Source organism: Dioscorea cayenensis, chromosome 6 (assembly GCF_009730915.1).
Source record: "Dioscorea cayenensis subsp. rotundata cultivar TDr96_F1 chromosome 6, TDr96_F1_v2_PseudoChromosome.rev07_lg8_w22 25.fasta, whole genome shotgun sequence".
NCBI lineage: Eukaryota > Viridiplantae > Streptophyta > Magnoliopsida > Dioscoreales > Dioscoreaceae > Dioscorea > Dioscorea cayenensis.
In genome coordinates, this window is record NC_052476.1 from 5,935,334 (window position 1) to 5,942,953 (window position 7,620).

Here is a 7,620-nt window from a genome sequence, read left to right on the forward strand (position 1 = left end):
TCACCCACATCCTTATTAGATAGGTTAGAACACCCACATCCTCATTTTTATTTCATATTATTATTTTGATATTATTTTTTTTGGTCTTCTTTGACATGACGGCTAACTGAATGAGATCCGTTAGATCACCCACATCCTTATTAGATCGGTTAGATCACCCACATCCTTATATTTATTTAATAGTATTATTTTTCTTGGGCCAGTTGTTAGCTTTTAGAGTTTTTATGTTTTAAAATTCAAATTTTTTCTCTCTGCGCCTTCCTCTTCAAGAGGGAGAGAGAGAGATCTTGGAGGCCAACCTTTAGCTATTGTTTTTTTCTTTTTGTTTTACAAAGCTATTGGGATTTGAATTTTTTTTAATTTGTTTTATTTTTTTTTTGTTTATGTTTTTTTTGGCAGTTGTTAGTTTTTACCATTTTCATTATTTGAAAGGGAAAGAGAGATCTTGATGTGGTCCAACATGCTCGGCCAAACACCGGAGACCAGTCTCCTGCTTTTAGCAGAGACAATATTTGCACATCGCTTTTCTCAATGGTGCTGTTGCGACTGGTTCTCAAGCTCTTCATAGGGGTGCCCAACTAGGAATCAATCCCTTCTGCCACCGACCATGGCAAAAATCCATGATGGAAGTGCCTTTGGTGGTCGGAGCAGGTGACCCCTTTTTTGGCGAACTGATTCCAGGTTTTTCTCAAATTGAATGATGGCTATACAGTTTGAATTTCTCTATAATAGATTCATTGTTTTCCATTGTGCGCATTTTAAAAAAAAAAATCTTCCTCTTTGCAATAAAAAAAAAGTTTCCCTTGAAACATATGTAACCATTCGCCATTTAGGTATTGGTTGTTTTTATTTATTTATTTATTTTTTGTCTAGGTTTTAAGTGTTATGTATCAGAGGACAAATGAGCCTCTTCTATTTTTTTTTTAAATTTGTTTGTTTTTGGTTATTTTTCCTTGATAGCTATCACTGCTAAGAGATGGTATATGAGCTGTTTGACATTGCTAAAAGATTCCAAGTGACAAATCATATGTTTTTAATTGGTTAGGTTTTTCTCCTATCCTTTTTTGTTTGTGTATTATTTTAAGTGATATATATGAGAAGTCTAAATGGACTTCTTCTATTGTGTTATTTTTTTCTTTGAAAGCTATCACTGCTAAGAGATGATATATGATTTGAAAGCTATCACTACTAAAAAATGATATATGATTTGTTTCAAATTGCTATAAGATTCCAAATAACAAATCATATCTATGTAATAGATTTGTGCATTGTTTAGCAAAAAAAACATGCTGAGAGAGAAAGATGAGAACAATCATTCACACTTAGATAATGACTCATGATATAAAATATATGTTATTTGGTAATAAGCTTCTACAATTAGTGATATACATTCATTTTGATTGACAATTAGGAAAAATTATAACCTCTACTATTAGGATTTTTTTGACATGGTGTGGTGTCATTAGGTTTTCTTAGTGAATTATTGAGACAAAATTATGAGAAAAAATCATTACATACTTATCTTATACCTATCTTTATTTAAATAAATAAATATCCTCCAATGCTTTTTAATAATAGGAAAACAATTTATAGATAAAAAAATTATCATTGCTTCTAGAAAGCTCTTGAGAGCAACATTGTGATGAGAATTAACTCTTGGTATAGGCCACACATAGCTATAAGCCGATGACTATCTAGGAATATAAATCCATAAGTTAACACCAATAATGAATGAAAAAAACAAGAAATTCTATACATAAGCACTTATTATTAAGAAGCAATTATTACCTCTATAATAAGGACCAATTAGTCTCATGAGCCTTTCTTAGTGAATTATTGAGAAGGTTTAAGGCTTATGATGAATGACAAATTGCTTTTTAGTTGGGAATAAGCTTCTACAAATAGCCACTCTAACGATGTTATAAGTGCTTATCATCGAGTGATCCTGGTTGCAAGATTGGTCTTATTATTACTTTGAGGTTTGCATTTATCCTTTTGAGTCTTTAGTTGCAATCTTTTATTTGTACATGAATAATTTAAAGTACTTAATATTCACATAATACTTGATATATACATATGTTGTATCTACACACACACACACACACATATACATAAAGAAGAAAAAGAAATAGCCATTACTAAATCTCTTCTTCTTTTTTCACTAATTCTTACAACAATATTTTGAATATATAATATATCAATTAATGGCATTTTTTTTACTTTTGCACAAGTTTCGCAATGAGCTTCAAGTATATTTCACAACTCAAGCCACCTGGCCAAAACCAACTGGTGAAGATTACGGTAACAAGGATATGTACTCGTTATGTCCCAACTTCAGACAGATTTATTGGTATTGCATTTTGGAAACTGATACTCAGGTACATACAAATATTCTTTAAAATATAAATATTTATTTAATATCTTGAATTAATATAACACAAATTGTTGTACATATATATTGCAATTTATAATGGAAGCATTATTGCTAGGAAGATGCAATACATGTTCAAATTAGAGATTCTTATTGTCCAAAGTTTTAAGAGAAACTTATTAAAGGTGCAGTATACAAGATTTCTAAATTCAAAGTAGTTTGACTGAATGTCCGATATTTATCAACCACGAGAGATTTTGCTATTCCCTTTAGCTCCATTACACGAATGATATTAATACATGATGATCCTACTCCTTACCCTTAATATTACTTTCAATTTCTAGATCGTGGAAAAATGACATCACAAGCAAATTCTAACAAATATTTAATAGGTACAATTATTACTACTAAGCTTAAATATATTATTTTTTTACTATAAACTAATGTATGAATTTATTATTTAGATGTAATTGGAACTCTAATGTTCAATGGACAAATATGAAGTGTTCAATTAACCAAATATGAAAACATTGTTGATAAAAGAGATTATTTCCTAAAAGAAGCAAGGTTACACAAAAAAATCATTTCTTTACATTAATTTTAACATTTGCAATTGAATATTTCACCATTTTCATTATTTAAATGCTCTAATAAATATTTAAAATGAATTCATACTCATTTAGCAATTTTGTTTCGTTATATTTGGACAAAAACAAAACATGGATTAGTGGTGATGAGCTAAAGATAATAGTATGGAAAGCCACCTTTCCTCAATTAAATGCAAGCTAACTCCTTCAAATCTAACCAAGAGTTGTGCTTCTGTTTGCTGGAACAGTTATAAAGATATTCCAAGGCAAGTCAAATAATAATAATAAAATAATTCATATGAATATTACAAAATAGTAACATTCTCCAACTATTCACTAGGAACAATCTATCTAGCTTCAATATCTGCCACAAGGATCTATATCAATTTGGATATTCATGAGACAAAAGCAATAAAAAAATAGTAAGGAAATTATTTAAAAGTTAAACTATTAAAAATTACCACTATTCTTGCTCTACTATGTTAAATAGCATTTATGAAATAATAATGCAGACAAGACCCTAGAAAACAACTAGTGCAATTGCTATATTTACAAAATCAAGTTCCAACTATGCAACAAAGAATTCAAGAAACTAAATATGTTACAATTGCCCAACTCTTGGAATTTTCACCTATTACAATTGGTGTAAGTAAAAAAAAAGTTTTATCAAATTAAATAGGGCATAAAACAAAATAAATTATAGGAAATTAATACAGTGGAACTAAAACTATCAATACGACCTATTTTAGATAGAACACATTATTTAAATGTGATGCTTGGGTAGAGGAAATCGATACTTCTAATGGTTAGTTCTTTTATTCTTGCAATATATGGAAAAAAAGGCATGAATGAAACTAGATAATGGTGACTTCACTTGCTATGAACATGGTCAAGGAGTTCCAAAGTTAATGTAAGTGTTGCAAATATTGATATGTATAGCTCTTAGCTTACTAAGTAACATATATATTTTTTTCTCTTACATTACAAATGATAATTAAAGATAAAACTAATGACATTGAAATTACAGCTTTTGACAAACAAGCTAAATTTATAACAAATATTAATATTTAATGCAAGGTATTCAAGAAGTATCACAGACAACAATTCATGAGAAAGTTACTGCTGTAATCAAGAAAAATTCACTTTTATTATTGGACTGCCACCAAAAGCGATTGAAGATGATGTCTTGACTTATAGAACTTACAGAACAAAGGCAATTCAACCAGAAGAACAAAGTTCTACCTAAACACCAAAAGTTCAGCTAGCACTTGAAAAATCCCCTATCAAAGATAAATTGCAGAATACAAAAACAAGCTCCCAAAATGACACAAATGAAACACTTTCATCTTTTATACAAGTTTGAGATTCCAGCAAACCTAGCTTTAGTAGAATTAGGAGCTAAGAAACAGAAGAGGTAAGAGTTTGAAAACATAAACAACAAAAAATAATGGTGTTACTAATCTTTGAAATGATGGCAAAACTAATGCAAATTATTAAATAGGGGAAAGGAAAAGATTGAATAAAAAACTTTGAAGACATGAGCAACAAGAAGCTCCGATGGAAAATTTCCAATGCACAAGAAGCATATGCATTTTCTATGAAAAATAGCAGATAACTACTTTGACTACTTACTCTTAAGTTTGCAGATTGTATTAGTGATTAAATAATGTGCATGTTGATTTTGTCCATGTTGTTTAATTGTTCTTTAAATGTTAATGTGTGTGTAAAGCTTTAATACTTCCCTTTAATTACATAGATTGTATTAGTGGTTAAATAATGTTTTATGTTGATTTGCTCCATGTTGTTTTGTTGTAATTTGTGGTTTTGATAAATTAGTTTCAAATATTGAATTGATTGTAAATTGAATGTCTCTAGCTTTGACCCTATTTTCTTACATTGTGAATCATGCAAGTTATGAATACAATTAGTGGAGAGGAAAACTCCTCATCTAAACCTATTTAGTGACTCCCTCACAAATATGACAATTAATAACAAATCACCCTACTCATGATTAAAATGCTGCATGTGTATTTAAGTATTGAAAAGATATTTAATTTTCTTTTCTAGAAGAAATATGTACATGAATAACATTTTTAAAATTTTATTTGTACTAAAGAAATTCATGATAAAAAATAGTACTCATGCATCTATATGTTAGAAGACAATTGAAGGGTCCTAGACTAAAAAATTATACATCACAATGAATGGTGTCATTCTTTCAAAACTCATAGACTTTGTGTTTTGAATAGCATTATGGTGACTATGTCTATATGTTTTGAGGTTTAGAGAAAATTATTTAGACATAAGTAGTAGGTATGTTAGTACATATTTTATGCACCATGCTTTTGATTCTACATATGCAAGTATCTCAAGACTTTTATTGGTCATTAAAGGCAAACACATTAAGGCACTCCATAGACAAAGCTAACTGATTTTGCATCTTCAACTTGAGTTTTACGAACTCAAACCAATATGGTCTATACCTTTTATCTTGGTCTTGAGTTTGGAGATTGCTAAAAACAACACTTTGTGTTACCAATAGACCTTTTAAATTATGTCTTCCACTTATGTTTACCTTCCTTCTTAGTACTAATGTTAGCATTTTATAGTTGTCATCTTATGGATCAATATTGGGACTTTAATTTTTCCTATTAGTATTGACAAAAAACTCCAGTTATATGAAGCACATATGTAGAAATGGTTCAAGAAAACGTGAATGGCTGATAGGGACACAAGTGTATGTGCCGATCATGTAATAAAGTGTGTGTAAAGAAGGATGTCGGTCCATAGGAAAGAATGAGATTACTAGTACTTACTCTAATTCCAAAAATTAGCCTAATAAAAAGTAGTGACGTGCGTGAACAAAAAAAAAAAGCAAGGAATATGAAAATTAGGAGGAAAAATCATGAGGGAAAGCGATGTCCGGGCATAGCATCCCTCTAGGGTTTGATAAAGTGCAGGAAGAAAATTATCTAGGTATGCAATCCTATTTGAATCGAGCGGTTTTCTAAATCATACTAAACCCTTCTTTCAAGGGTGAAGAGTATTTGAATCAGTGCAGATCCAACACAGTCATCCACATAATCGCGTTATCACTCTTTGAAACCTCAATGTGAGTCAACAAGGATCTCTTAAGTAGATAATCTCTCTTGGGAAGAGAGATTACCCTTAATCTGAATACAAAATAGAGGCGTGATTTCTCCTAAAATCTATTCCACATGATTTCAAAGAGTACAGAGATACTCACTAACTCATTTGGGAGAAATGAGTGAGGCATGGTCAACAAAGTACCATATTTCTAGGCTTACTTACAATTCACTCTAATCATGGTATGTGGGAATTTCTTCTCGTTCCAAAGCACATTAAGTATAATAACTAGGGTTTTTGTCACAATAGAAATCAAGCATTCAAACACGTAATTAGATTCAAATAGAATGTATTGCAATAAAGAAAACAAGTAATCCACAGGAATTCAACAACCAATGTCAAAGCTTAAACCCTAGAGTTCAACTATGCCCAAATATCTAACAAATTAGCCCTCCATTGATGGAGGGTAATCATCCAATATATAACACATGATGAGAATGAATAAAATCATAGGAACTCTATTCTCAATCGCGCCTAAGGTAGATTGCCGAAAAACTCCAAAGAATTCATGAGTGCCACCAAGGTAGGCTTGACGGCTATGATTTACTTCCCCTTGAATGTGGATATGAATCTACTCCTCAACTGCCTATAGAGCCCTGGAGATCCCTCTCCTTTCTCCCCTAACCTCACCTCCAAAAGAGCCTTCGAGAAAAGATTAAAGATGCCCTAAAAATTCTCATTAGGTCTATTTATACTGGGCTGATTACAAGTTGCTTATGGGCATAAGGACGTGGATGTAAGAAGCTGAAGAAGATAGGTCGTGAGCCTTACGGCAACACTTTGATGAGTATAATTTACACTAAATTATGTAGACTTTCTTTAACTCATGATGAATGAAATGTGAATTATTTTTAACCAAATTTACTCCTAATATTATTGTTATTCCATTGTAGGAAAAAAATAATAATTTGAAGTAAGAACATATAAAAAGCACAAAATTGGAGAAAAAAAGAGCAAAGCTTCAACAAAGAAGGAACAAGCAAAACAAAAAATCTAGCACCTAGACGCTAGCATGCATCACTTAGGCGCTACAACATTAAGAGGTGCAAAATCAAAAATAATAGCGCCTAGGTGCTACCCTGATTTCAAGTTATAAAAGAGGCTAGGGTTTGAGCAAAAAGAGGAGAATTTCGGAGATCAAGAGGTAGAGAGCAAAGATTCGGCGCGGATTCATTACTAGGCTTTAGTTTTTAGTTTTTCTTTGTTTATTTGATTATGAACCTTATTAATATGTCGAACTTTGCAATTATTATGTGTAAATATCTTTTCTAGGACTACGATGTAGCCAGACTATGAAAACCTAGATTCATCTTTGTTTAATTTAAGGTAGAATACCCATGTTAGTCCTTATACTTATTTTATTTTGCCCTTTTAGTCCTCATACTTCAATTTAAGCTCTTTCAGTCCCTCTACTCTTTGAATGAGTGCAATCAAGTCCCTTAAGACTATTCTAATCATAAAAATAATTAATATACTACACAATTCATCCATAATAATCATTGTAATATACACAAT